The following is a 14,622-nucleotide window of genomic DNA, read 5'->3' as shown; positions in this document are numbered from 1 at the left end:
TTCCACACACAGCGTTTTGGATTTAACATTATAAAGCCTCTCCTTAGAAGTTTGCCTGGGTTAATATCATTGGCTTCATTCATATTTTAATATCCCATCCCTTTGTATATTCACCATTAACAAAAAACATTATGAAATTTCCAACTTTATAAAGACATTCAGCCAGATTATTAAGCAGGGGGATGCGAGGACAGGCATTGTTAGAGGTCAAGGGAGAATTCAGATTCTGTCTGAGTGCATTATCTTTTCTTTTTCAGATCACTCTCCTTAGTTGCTCGATAACATTGTAGTTTTTTTGACACTCGCTTAGTAATAACCAAATAAAGGCAACCACCATAGTTTTATTTTTTGTTGTTGTTATTTTAAATAAAAGCTTGTTATATGCAGATGGTAGTAAGCATCCTTGGGCTCAGAGCCAAATCATTGGTTTTGCTTTCATGGAAACTCATGACTAATTATGTGCTCAATTATTATCTGCCCTTCTTAGATCAGCAATAGAAAACTTTTCTCTTTACTGAGCTTCCACAGTGCCCTGATAGAAGAACTTTATCAGTCAGCTTAGGCTGTGGTAACAAAAAAATCCTAAATCTAAGTGGCTTATGTTAGCCAACGTTGACTTCTTGCTCTCACCTCATGTCCACTGTAGGTTTGCTGCATGTCTTCCTCACCCAAGGTGATGGAACAGCCCCTAGCTGGGATGTCGCTCATCTCACAGTGGAAGAAAAGGAAAGGCAGTGGCAAAGGGCATGATGGCTTTCAAGGCTTCTGTTCCAATAGAGTGTGGATCAATTCTGCTCATTTCTATTGGCCAAACTGAGGTGTGTGGTTAAGCCTGACAGGGCAGGGATGTATGACCCTCCCTACGGGATGAGCAGTGAGTATATGAAGAATAATATAGTCTTCTACAGGCCTCCTCTTTCCAAGTTCCCTCTTAGCACACTTCTCTCAAAAGTGCCGACGTTGATTTTGCATTTGAATCATGGTCTTTTAATTGTAAGCTGATCCTGTGCAGTACTGGACAGTAGTTTTAGGAGGAGCCCTTGGGCCTCTTATGTCAGAGAGATTTCCTGACCTGTATCAAAAGTCTCCTGGGGATCTGTGGCATCATGGCAGGGAAGTTGTTCAGAAGATGCCCTCTCTCGATAACAAAGGCCTTCTTCTCCCATAGCAGGGCAAACCAGAACAGAGTTATTGCTTTCCTGAAGTTTCCTACATCCATATAGTAAGCCTGGGTATCAGCAAACCTGAAATATTTTAAACCATAGTCGTTAGCATTTTTTTAAGATTTATATACTTGTAATTGCCTTCAGCATGTGCTATTGTCCTGTTTGGTTTCTTTGTTTTAGATTTACACAGCATTCTACATTCTACTTTTTAACCATAATCTCCCTTTTATATATGTTTACAATATCTGTCTCCCCTGATTTAGTCACATGCACCCACCCCTAGGCCTACCCCTTCTGTGCCCAACTGTTCTCATCCTACTCCTTTATATTGATGTGGGTCTTGAGATATCCTGGGCCATTTCTCTTGGACATGGAATGTTGAGTTCCTGCTTTAGGATACATTTATGGGATCCATTCTTTTATGTATTCTGCACACCAGCTTCCTAAGACCTCCTCTTTACTCTTTTTCATCCTCACTCTTGTTCCTGTGGACTTCTAAATTTCCATCTTCACGGAAGCTGGTACTCAGTCTTCAGTCTCATGAAACATGGAGCCAAAGTTCAAGTCGGGGTGAAGTTGGGGAGAACCTGGAACCTCTTTCTGGAGTTGACAGGCCTGGTATCCCTAGAGAGTTAGAGGCTGCTAAACATTCCCATTCCCAGTGAGAAGCTGGGTGTGTAAGGAAAAGAATGCCTCCAGGCCCCAGAACAGTGCCACGCGGGTGATACCACTCACTGCCACCCCAAGATGTGTTTGCCCTTTGGGGAAAGGGCACTGCAGCCGTCCTGGCACTTTGTTGGTATACTAATATTAAAATCAAGCCAGGGAAAAATGCAGTGATGTTTTACGTAAGAAAATGGTTATCTTATAGCACAGTGGCTGTAATGTACTCACTGATCTGTTTTTCTTACCTACCTGTCAAAACTCCAGTTTGAGGATTCATATCAAACTTATTTTACTTCACAAAAAAAAGGCTGTTGCTATTATCGTTGGGAGAAAAAGCATCACTGGCTTGTTCAGGACAGTCCTTTCATATACAAAAGCAATATCCACAAAATAGAGGAGCACCCAATCAGAGAAAGCATTCATAGACCAGTTCATAGGTTTCTAGCCCACACATAATGCTGTAGAATGCACACACTGACATACACACACACACACACACACACACACACACAAAGCTGACTGCTAGTTGGAAGGCAGCTTGTTGGGTATGGAATTCCTAGGGATGGAGATGGCAGCAGAGAGACCAAACAGCACCTTCCCTTCAGCCAAGACAGCATTCTCATCTTTAACCTAAGAATAATCAGAGTACCTATCTTGTAGGGTTACTTTTGAGGATGCAACATGAGAATGCACGTACAGTGCTTCACATTGGGCAGGGCACAGTGGAAGTCATTGAAAACATTAATTTGCATTGTTATTGTAAAGGTCTCACCTGACCAGTTTTTGAAAGTAGAGTCATTGCCATACTTTGTATGCTAAGGTGATGGCCTGGAGGATCCTTAGTAAAGTGTGCAATTAGCATTGCTTATCCAGAACTGGGACTGCGATCCCTCACCCCAGTTCTAGATGCCCTCCTCAGGTCACTGTATATAGTAATCACTGAGGTGGCTGCCCAAGGCTGCCCCCACTGCCTGGGGCCAGGAAATGGAGTGAACTTAAACTCCCATATGGCCAAAATTACAATTCTGTAAGAGCTTCTATTTGTTGAATGCACTTCTGTGCACCCAGCATCATTCCTAGTTCCTAACATACATGGTCTCATTTGCATTTATTCCACAGGACAACTCTAAAGGTAGGCACTGTCATTAGCACCCTTTTATAGATTAGGAAAATGAGGCACAGAAAGGGTAAGCACTTGCCTAATGCTACCTGGTAATCTAGTAAGTGGCAAGGCTGGGAATCTAACATAAGCCTGTCAGGGCTCAAAGCATGAGCTGTGATATACCCAATCGGAGACTATTGTAATATTAGCAGTAATGGTAAAAAATAGCCTTCTATTCCTTATTTTTTATATTTCCCTAGGGGTCTTATGTCTATTTGACTTCAAAGAAAAGACTATGAAAATCTCTTTTAAAGCAAAATGATTATAAGTAACTTTTCTTCATGTGCTTAAAGATTTATTAAGGCACTATTATTAAAATTCCTTGTTCAGGATTAAACTGTTCAATTTATAGTACTTGATAAATTACTTTGATACACTTAGCTACCTCTTCTGTACCATCTCTTTAAATTAAATTTTTAGTTTAAGAGCAGAGAACATTGACAAAAATGAGAATTCAAAATAAAATGACTGCATATGGAAATCTGTATATAGCTCTAAGATTTCTGAATGTCTCAACATTTTAATTCCTATCACATGGATATAAGCTTGGACTTAAAATATCTGTAGAGTCATTTCACTTTGAATCAGACGTTTAATGATTATTTTTTGTGCCTCACTGAATTTGTTTCTGCTTCCTGTCTTCACCACAGCCTTAGTTTCACCGACACTGGACTGACACTAATCGTGAGAGCAGGTTTAATTTCATCGGAGGAATTTGTATGCACATGTGAACGCTGAGGTAGTATAAGCAATGTAGCCACATCCTGGGTTTAGCAATTTTGGAAGAAAGCCTAGAAGAGCTCAAAGAGCATGGGATTTTAGGTTAGGCAGCGCTGCATATCGCTACTGACCCTGCCACGTACTAGCTGCGTGATTCTGAATGTATCAGTTAATCTTAGTGATCCTTCATTTCCCCGTCTATAAAATGGGGCTAATAATACCTTATTCTCAGCAGAGATGTACATCAGGGCCATAGCAGCTCCCACTTTTATTGAAAAGAGGAAAAAGTGTTGATTCCAAATAATCCTGTCATCTTTTGTATCAATAAAAATAAGAAAAAGTGAATCACTTCTAATGCATAATGTAGAAAGAACTTTTTAGCAGTTTCTATATATATATATATTTCTTTACACTATACATGTACAAATTCTGTATATATACATATATAGTCTCCACACTATACTTGGTGTATATATATATATGTAGTATATATACTATACATATATATACACTATTCATATATATATATTTAGAAACCCTGTATTTTATACACATATATTTACAGACACACACACACTTGCACACTGGGTTGCTTAATCATTAGCTGACTGTTGAGGTATGCGTGGAGGGAGAGTAACTAAAACAGGGTTGCTAGACCGGCTTAAATGAGATTCTCATCATGTTATGCTTCTGCTCAAGAACAAACAATTGGCTCCCGATTCTTTAAAATTAAGTTAGAATTCCTTTATTCTTCAGTGTTGTTTGTATGTTTAAATTTTTACGTTAGGTTCTTCTTTAAGTTATTTTTTAAGTGATGCCTATGTCAGGCACTGTGCTTGGCACTTTCACATAAATGATCTTATTGAAGCCTCATAACAACCCTGGGATGTAGGTGGTATTATCCCCATTTTGAAAAGTAGCTTTATTGAGACAGAATAGATGTACAATAAACTGTAAGCTTTCAAGTGTACAGTTTGATAAATTTCCACATATGTATGTACCTGCGAAACCATGACTACAATCAAGATAGTGAACATATCCATCACCCACAGGAGTTTCCCCCTACTTTCTTGTCATGCATCCCTCCATCCCTCCTTTCCCAAACAACCATTTATCTGCCTTCTGTCACTATATATTAGTGTACATTTTCTAGAGTTTTATACAAATGACGTCATATAATAGGTAGTCGTTGTTGTCTGGCTTATTTCAATTAGCATAATGTTTTCAAGGTTCATCTGTGGATGTAATTGAGATCAGTACTTTATTTCTTTTCATTGTTGGATAATATCTCATTATATAGATGTTGATGGACATTTGGGTTGTTTCCACTTTTTGGCTGTCATAAATAATGTTGCTATGAACATCAGTGTACATGTTTTTGTATAGACATATGTTTTCACTTCTGTTGGGTAGATATCCAGGAGTGGACTTGCTGGGCTATGTGGCAATTCTGTGTTTAACTTTTGAGGAAATGCCAGACTGTTTTCCAAAGTGGCTGCAAAATTTTACATTGCCACCAGAATTTTTAAATATATCGATAAACTGACTTAAAGAATGGAAAGAACTTATTTAAGGCTACACCACTTGGTGTCAAGTCCAAATTTTCCAGAGTCTGTCATTTCAAAAATCCAAGGAAGGTGATGGCAAGCTTCTTGAGGCTAGGGGTGTTTCTCAGACTTATTCACTTCACAGCACAGGCAGGCTCTGAACCAGACTGCTTAGGTTACAGCTCAGCTCCACCACTTACTGGCTGTGTAAGACTAAGCAAGAATCTTAACCTCTCTGTTCAATTTCTCATGTGTAAAATAGGGAATAATAATAATGATAGCTACCACATAGGATTGTTTGGTAATTAAATAAATTAATAGTTACAAAATACTTTACCCAATCCCTGGAACACGTAGAGTTCAGTAAAGATTGCTTATTATCATTATTATGATTATTATTGCTGTTGTTGCTATTATTTGCACCCAGAACAGCTCTTGATAGATGTGAAATCAACCCTCCTTAGAAACCACACCAACAGGCTGCTCTGTGACACATGAATTGCCATCTGCTTCGAGCAGGGAGACTTCTTTCATGTCTCAAAATAGTGTGGCACCGCGTATACAGACTTGAGTAAGGGGCGTTCCTGCTCTGGGGACTCTCAGTCTATTGTGGTGGCTCTTAACCTTTCGGGGCTTTGAGCATTGGATGAAGGTTACGGACCTTCCCTGTAGGAAAGTTCACACGCAGAAAGCACTTTCTAAGTCATTTCAATTATGGCTATCTTTCAGAGGGAGGCATGAGAACTAACTTTTAGTACACACCTCCTCTATGACAGGCTTTCTCCTAGGCACTTTACATCCAGGGGTTTATTCAGTCCTCATAATAATCCTAAAAGGGAGGATTCATCACTTTCATTCATGGAGGAGAAAACTGAAGTTCACAGAAGAAAGTGGCTTTCTCAAGGTCACATAGTAGTGATGCTTGCTCTGTTTCCAAAGCCATGTTTCCTCTGCCATCTCTTCCACTTCTTATTTTTTAACTATAACTTTAAGCACCCTTAAAGGTGAAATTGCTTCAAAACTCCTTCCATGATTTGACAGTCTACATTCAAGTATTTTAGTATAATTGGAGAAGTCAGTGGGCAGGCGATTTTAGCTTGCTCTAGTAGAAGTCGGTAAGCCACCTACTTGGGATTTTGTTAGCGAAGTTTCTCTGCTTTGTTTCCTCTTGATAACACAGCAGGATGTCATTTTAAAGGATGCCAATCCCAACATGGTTCTTGCACCTAACTTGCAACATTAATTATTGACTGGTTGTGAGAAATGCATCCATTGTATAAATGAGCTCATTTACTTTGACACCTAAATTGTCTTTGAATCACATCGGGCTCAAGTCACTCAACTTGAATACAAGGCAGTTCCGTAATGTGCTTGTGATACAAGTCGGAGGGTGAAGAGAGTGCTTTCCAATTTCAGACCCCTAATCCAATTTGCTAGACACTGCAGCTCATACAACTTTTCAAGCAGAAGAGGACATACTCTACCATTTTCCAGAGTGGACTTGAAAGCCCACTGGTGAGGACACCTCGTTAGGCAGAATCCTAAAAGGAGATTCTTGGTTTATCAAGGGCTGGAGTCCCAAAAAGCGATTTCATCAGTGGCTGTGGTTTCTCAAAGCTCAGTGGAAAGGCCTGGCCAAAATCTCAGTGCTCAGTGTGGTGGTGTGGCAGGGGGAAGGGGGGCAAGGATGGCAGGGAAAGTAGAAAAGCCCACCCTGACCTCCTTGGCTCAGACATGGCTTTCCCTTGGCTCAGATGCCAGTCACTTCTTCTAGCATCCTCCAACGTATGTGAATGGGCAAAAAAAAGATACAAGAGACTGCTTCTGCTTTTATTCACTAATTATATTAAGCAAAAGAGAAAACGTTCTGAGCTCCATCTCACTGTGTTTTTAATGCCCCTTCCCAGTGTGTCACAGGGATCACATTTTCAGGACCAGCCATCCTCCTTCCTTTTCACACACAGAAAGTAAAAGGGGTAATTATCCCCCAGGAACACCTTAATTGTTCCAATTAACCTGACCACTTTTTGCAATCAAAGCCAGGCAGAGAATAGGATTTAAAGCGATCAAACATCATTTTATGGGCTGTAGATAAGTAATAGACAAGGCAGGGCATTTCTTATAAAGGAGGGACTCTGAAATGAAATAGGCTTGCACTTAGAGACTTTTCAACCACTATTACTGAGAAGAAAAATGACATTTTAGGAGCTTTTTTCTACCATCATTGTGCCTTTCTTTAATAATATAGCACAATTATCTGTGCTTATTTAAGCTGTGGAAGCATTCTGCGAGTGAGACTGTTTAACTGCTTTCTTAGGCAGGCAGGCCTGGGTTGGAATTTTCCTTCCAAAACTAATGTGCACTACCATATTGGACTAGTAACTAAACCCTTCTGAACCTCACTATCCTTATCTGTGTGCCAGGTCCTTACCATACATCATCTCAGTCAATCTTCACAATTCTAAGAGGTGGATATTGCACCCATTTCTTAGAAGATGGAATTGAGCCTCAGTGGACCTAAGTGACCTTCGCAAGTTTATAGTTTGGCTTGCTGGTGAGTTAGAGTTAATTTCTTCTTTTTTTTTTTAACCTCCTAACATTCACTGAGACTCTATCTATCTACCAGGCACTCTGCTAAACATTAAGGACATAGTGCTAAAGATAATGGACATAGTCTCTGTTTCGATGGAACTTAAGTAGAATTCAGCACTGGTCACAAAGCCCATATCCTAATCACTATACCAGAGAATTTTGCCTTTCTCACGGTGTCGTTATGCTCGGATGAGTGAATGAATACAAAAGTGCTGTAGTCTTTAAGGAACTTGTGTCATGTAGGTGATACACACATACACACACATCCTACATCAGACTGAATCTTCATGAACTTGCTCAAAGCTCATTTAGACATGACTGAAGTGACAATATAACTAAAAATTGGGCCACTTGGGTCAAAATCAGCTAATTTGTTAAATAGAATGTAATAAAAAATATGTAGGCAAAACTGTAGAGACAGAAAGTAGATTAGTGGTTGCACTGGGGCTAGAAGTGGGAACAGGGATGACCGCAAGTGGGAACTAGTTTCTTTTTGAAAAGATGTAAATGTTCTAAAATTGGATCGTGGTGATGGTCGTACAACTCTGAAAATTTACTAACCATCTTTGAATTGTACACTCAAAACGAGTACATTATATGGCGTATAAGTTATACCTCAAATAAAGCTGTTAAAACAAAAACACAAAGTAAGTTAATAAAGACCTATGAGTTAGTCCTGATGGGAACTGTAGTGAGTTCAAGTATCTCTGGGCTGATCCAGGAAGAGACAGGATCACGAATGGCAGTAACATACAAGCTTGATTGACTGATTGATTACTGTGATTATTTTTGCCTGGGGCACTTTCACTTTAAAAGTTATCTCCTGGAATTATGTCACAATTCATGAGAGGAAAATTGGTGGAGGAAGGGTGAATACCAGCCCTGGGTTCACTTGATTATCCATGTCAGTAAATGTCAAATACATTCTTTTGTTACTGTTTGGATGGACCTAAATTTCTGGTGAGAAATGCCAAAGACAATGGTAACAACTTGTGGACGTGAAAAACAGAAAGACTATTTTACTAATGTTCACTCGTAGTGTTAATCAGGGAGCTTTTAGTTAAAGCAACAACTAGTTGTAGGAATTTAACTGTAGACAGAACGATAAGCTGAGGATTTATTAATTGTCCCTTGCCAGGTTCTGTCCTTGTTATTGACAAATCAATTACACACAAACTGAATTTGTAACTTTTCAGTTGGACAACTTTAAAAAAAAATGAAGCATTTGCTTCCCTGAACTATTTACCTGATTGAGTTATTTTTAAATTACACCTTGAGAGTATTGCCAAATACTGAAAGCTGACACATCATCTTAGCAGGGGTGAAGTTTCATTGTGAAATTGGACATGAACTTATCTGGCAAGAACACAACTTCTGAAGTGTTCTTGCCTAAAATGTTTCTTCTCATAAAAACTTATGAGAATATCAGAGAAGACATTTTAAAGGTCAACCAATCCAGCCCTCTTTTAGGCGTAGATGAAACAAAGACCTTACAGAGAAGAAGTTAGCGAACCTGCTTATGGTCACACAGCATCCTTGGAACTGAGTCAAGACTCAAAGTGATTAACCTTCAGACGATCGGGTCTGATCTCCATCAGACTGTCTTGCACCTATGTGTATGACTCATTTCCAAATGCATATAGGTGCTGTTATTAATAAGAAAGGATAAAATACAAATGTATTTGAAAGCATTGCTGAACATAGAGGAAGTTGATAAAAATCAATGTATTTTTTCTCCACTCAATAAACAATAAGATTATAATGCCCCTCATGTGGAGTCAGCATCATTGAAGGGGGGCCATTGAGACGTTCTCATACTCACAAAAATTTGGAAACTTCTTGTTGTGGGTTGAATTCTGTCCCCTAAAAAGATATGTTGAAGTCCTAATCCCAAGTACCTGTGAATGTGACCTTATTTGAAAATAGGGTCATTACAGATGTAACCAAATTACGATGAGGTCATACTCAATTAGGGTGGCTCCTAATCCAATAAGACTGATGTCCTTATAAGAAGAGAAGAGATACACAGGGGGAATGCTATGTGACCACGGAGGTGGAGATTGGAGCCATGCAGCTAAGAGTCAAGGAGGGCCAAGGATTGCTGGCAGCACCAGAAATTAAGAGAAAGGCATGGAACAGGTCCTCCCCTAGAGCCTCCAGAGAGAGCATGGCCTTCTGACACCTTGATTCCAAACTTCTAGCCTCTAGAAGTGTGAGACAATGAATTTCTGTTGTGTTAAGCCACCCAGTTTGCAGTGATTTGTTATGTCAGCCCTAGCAAACTAATATACTTCTCTTTTGCAAACAGTCCGTATTGAGGGCTGCCAACAGGCTGTGGGAGACAACTGCTCAGATGGAAGTTGTCATTATGTGCTATTCATTTATCTGACTTATTTCCTTTCATCTTGATACCACTGCTTTCATCACAGTGCTTTGCCTTCACCTGTCCTATGTACTGACTAGATTTTAACTAAGGTCGTCTATTCTCCTGTCCTCTTCCACCCGCTAGCCCCTATCTCCCGTCTACTGGCAGGAATGGAGGTTTTCCACACAGCAATTGTAGATTACATTTGTTTTAGAGGATGAAAGTGGATGGGCTAAAGCAATGATTACTTTTATGAATTCTCCCATACTTTCATTCTTTTTAAAACTCAGTTTGCTTTTATTGAAAATGTTAAGGATTATTTCCTCACTATTCCTTCCCCTCCAAATTAAGGCCTGTATATCCTTCTATCTGAATCCTAACTGGAAATCTGGGCTTTTTTTTGCTGTACCAGCTGAAGATGAAAGCAGAAGTCAATATCTAGGAAAGATAACAGAGAACCATGACATATGTTATTTCAGTGGCATAAAATAATTGTAATTATTCCCCTTGGCAGTTCTGTTCCAATTAGATACACAACTGACCACCTCACTTTATTGTTCAATGAACTCAAGTGCAGGGCTTCTTAAACATTAATGTGACACTGACTTTAAATCTTGCTCTTTCAATGACATTATACTCTGGCATTAAACTTTGGAGTTGGGAGGGTCTTAGAAGTCAGTGAGCTTAGTGGGGCCTCGGAAAGCACTGAGACCTGCACAAGTTCACAAAACTAATTGATAATAGAGTCAAGCTTGGAACTCAGGCTTCCTGTGTCCCAGTCTGCCATTCTTTCCACCAAATCTCTCTTCTTTTTAGAGGACATTTAGTTTCCTTTCATTAAGTGTTATTGCTCTTCCTCTCCCAGGCAAGTGTAGTGTAGTTCAAGGTGTGATCTCTTTGTACACAGATGACAGAACTTTCCTGCGTGGTCATGTACTTCATTGCCCTCTTATTTCAACTAGAGTTGCAAAACTTTACCCTCCCACCAATAGAATAGAACAGAATAGAATAGAATCTTCAGATGGTGAGATAGGTAATTCATAATATAATTTCAAAATTAAACAATGATAATTTCTTAGTTTTGATCATTGTACTAAGGCTATGTAAGATGTTAACATTAGGAGAATCTGGGTCAGGGCTGTAAAGGAACTCCATACTATTTTTGCAACTTTTCTGTATGTCTAAATTTAGTTCAAATTAAAAAGGTTTAAAAATTGAATAAGCAGCATTTTGAAATATACCCATGGCTTTACTACCTAACCTAATTCCTGAAAAAAAATGTGTGTGTATTCCTCAGAACATTTTTTATAAATTCATAAACCTTACGCTGCTGTAGCACAGTAAGTTTGATAAGCCCCCTCTTATCATCTTGTGAAAATTACATTTTGTTAACAGCCATTAACAATCATATGATAGACTGTGTGCTCAGGACCCATAATTTGCACATAGGAGAGGAAAGATATGAGAGGGAAATCAAGAGTACTCTTGGAGGCAATGCAAAGGTTGGATAATCCTCTTTTGGAAAAGCCACAGTGCTCCACTTCTCCTGGGGGAAAATGCATTTAGTATCAACTACAGTCTGAAATGGGTAGATTCTTCTTTCCAAGCCCATGCCTACATTCAAAGTCCATGTAATTGCTTCAGAAGAAGCCCAAGTGTATTTAACGTTATCTCCTACAATTGCCCCAAGTGGATCTTGTAATGCATTTATATTCATCAATCAACTATTGAGTGCTTTCTATTCAGAAAGCACCATTCTTGTTGGAAAGACAGTCAAGTAAATGGATTATTATTATATGATATTTGATAAGTGCTATGGTGGAGGGAGCCGCATGGTTCTCTCAAGGCAGAGGATGAGAACTTCTAATTTGGCCTTTAGAGTCAGGATGTCAGGGAGCACTTCCTGAGGGAGAAACTATCCAGGGCTGAATCTTTAAGGAGAGCATGAGGTAGCCAAGCACAGAAGTCAAGGACTGTAGAGAGATATTCTAAGCAGAGTGAGGAATATGAGCACAAGTATGAGGAAGTATGGCATGTTTAGGTAGGTAGTCCATTACAGTTGGGTCATGAGGTATATGTGTACATGGGAGGGGTAGTGGGGCAAGGCCTTTTGTCCCAAACCTTTTGGGGAGAGAGGAACAGCATGGTCTAACTTTTGTCTCAGAAAGATTACTCTGGCTGCAGAATGGAAAGTCGATTGCAGGTTAACCAGAATGGAAACAGGGAACATAGTGAGAATGCTATTGTAATAGACTGGGTCAGAGAAGATAGTGGTTTGGAGAAGGATGGTGGCAGGAGGGGTGGCGAAGCATACTCTTTAAAGCTATAGTTAGGAGGTAAATATGAAAGTACTTGGTGATTTATTTGGATGTGGGGTTTAATGAGAGTAAAAGATGATGTCGAGGTTTTTGCGTTTCCATAATGAGTTAGCTATAACTTCAACTTCTTTCTGAGCCTCTCCTCCACCTCCTGTCTTAAGTGAAACCTCGCTCTCCTAAGGACACTGCTTTCCTTGGAGCCCTCTCAAATGAAGAGGCAGAGTAAAAGCGACATCATATGTTTCCAGATACAGTTTACGGGGATGCCAAAAAGACATAGGTCAAATATTTTTTCTTACCATTTTGCACTCAGTTAAAATGAATGAAAATTTTGAAAATTGAATACAAAAATATACTCTAGTTACACTATGAATTTATTATTTTCTATGAAAATCTTAGCATGGAATAGGGAGAGAAGGCACAAACAGATTACACTGCCACCTAAGCATCAATTACTCTTGCTATGTCACTTCTCAAGTGGTGGACCCGGAAGTAATAGTAGTGTCACCATTTCTCTCCATGGGCTCTTCTAGAATTTTACTTCTGTATGCTGTAGTTAAATCTCTTTGTATCATGAAATTCCTATCAGCTAGTTCTAAAAATTTCCCCCTCTCCATATTGCTGTCAACTACTCCACTCATTCATCTAAGATTTTGGCACCTGATTCACAGTCATCCTCTCTACTCTACATCCCAGTCATCCTAGGATGACATCATTGCCTACATGGATGACCCATCCAAATATACTCGCCTCCTAATTCCAATGACTTTCTTCTCCAGTCCTCTTCAGTTAGCCCTCCCCAAGCTACACTCTGGACCTTATCATTATCCATAACTCTTCCACCTCCAAAATCTCTAATTTCAGTACCTCATTCTATGACCACAACCACCTCTCCTTCTAGCTTTATAGTTTAACTACTCCTATCATGACTGTTATTTTACCGCTTTCAGACATCCAAATCACTTACCCCTCTATTTTCTCCCAATCAACCTTCCCCTTTCTTCACTTCCCTTTTTAATCAGCCTAGTTTCATAATTAATCATTTCAATAACATCTTTGTCAATACTGCAAATATCTTACGTTATTTCTCTTTTTATTGTATCAACTTGAAAAAACCCGACCTTGGACCAATCCAACTGTCCACTTTCCCAACTGTGCCAATAGGCAGTTAAATTCTAGAAAAACTGTGATTCAACAGAACAGCTGAGCTCTAATATGAATTCAAGATCATGAGCTTCATGTGGGCCCACTATTCTTCCTGACAAACCTATTATATTTCTATAGTCAACCTGTTTTCCGTCTCTTCACAAAGATTATTTAAAACCTTTTCTTCAAACCTGAATCCTGCCTCAAGTCTCTCCTTGTAGATGACCTTTTATCCTGTCTTAGGAATAAAAAGACAGAGACCAGAAGGGAACTTCTGTATTCCCTCTATCAAACACACAATCTACCTGTAACTGAGCTGCATCCATTTCATCTTCCTTCAGATTTGTCATAATATCAGATCTGTCCTTCCTTCAATCTGAGGCCAGGCACTCATCTTGAACTTCAGATCTCATCACCTACCACTTTCCCAGGACCTTTACATTCAGGGAACTTAACTTATTGTTTACCCCTTTCTCTTTATTGTTTTCAACTTTTCATTCTCAAATAGATGATTTGCATCAGCATTTATACATGCTTAATTCTCTCTCATAGAAAGCAAAATAGCACTTCTTTACTGACTTCTCTTCTCCCCTGTACAGGCAAACTTTTCGATAAGTTGTTTACACTCATTGCCTCTACTTCCATCCCTCTTGTTCACTCCTTGACCAAACATAATCCAGCTGCCATCCCATTGTACCACAAACTAGCTTTCACTAAAGTCATTAATGGACTATATGTCACTAAATCCAAAACACATTTTAAAATTCTCATTTTGCTTGACCTCTCATAAACATTCAATCATCTGTTGACCACTCTCTTTTCTGAAAAAAAGAAAGTAAAAGCTCTCATTACTCAACTCTTTCTTTGTTTTCCTTCTCCATCTCTCACCTCTCCATTCTCTGCCTCCTTGGCAGGTGCATTCTCTTCCTTTACCTTCATC

The 14,622-nt window shown here is 39.2% G+C and overlaps 1 long non-coding RNA gene across 2 annotated transcripts in view; it reads left to right on the top strand.

Annotated features, from left to right (window-relative positions):
- Positions 1 to 14,622, top strand: part of LOC139042695 (uncharacterized) — a 122,431-nt gene that overhangs the window by 67,496 nt on the left and 40,313 nt on the right. Inside the window, exon 2 of one of the 2 annotated variants that reach the window (XR_011499729.1) lies at positions 7,685 to 7,815. The exons of the other annotated variant lie outside the window; for it this stretch is intronic. This is a non-coding gene — a long non-coding RNA (uncharacterized lncRNA). The remainder of the gene's footprint in view (positions 1 to 7,684; positions 7,816 to 14,622) is intronic. 2 annotated transcript variants of the gene reach the window in all.

The sequence above is a fragment of the Equus asinus genome, chromosome X, assembly GCF_041296235.1.
Source record: "Equus asinus isolate D_3611 breed Donkey chromosome X, EquAss-T2T_v2, whole genome shotgun sequence".
In the NCBI taxonomy this organism is placed as follows: Eukaryota; Metazoa; Chordata; class Mammalia; order Perissodactyla; family Equidae; genus Equus; species Equus asinus.
The sequence above is the reverse complement of the archived record's forward strand: the minus strand, read 5'-3'. Positions and strand labels throughout refer to the sequence as shown.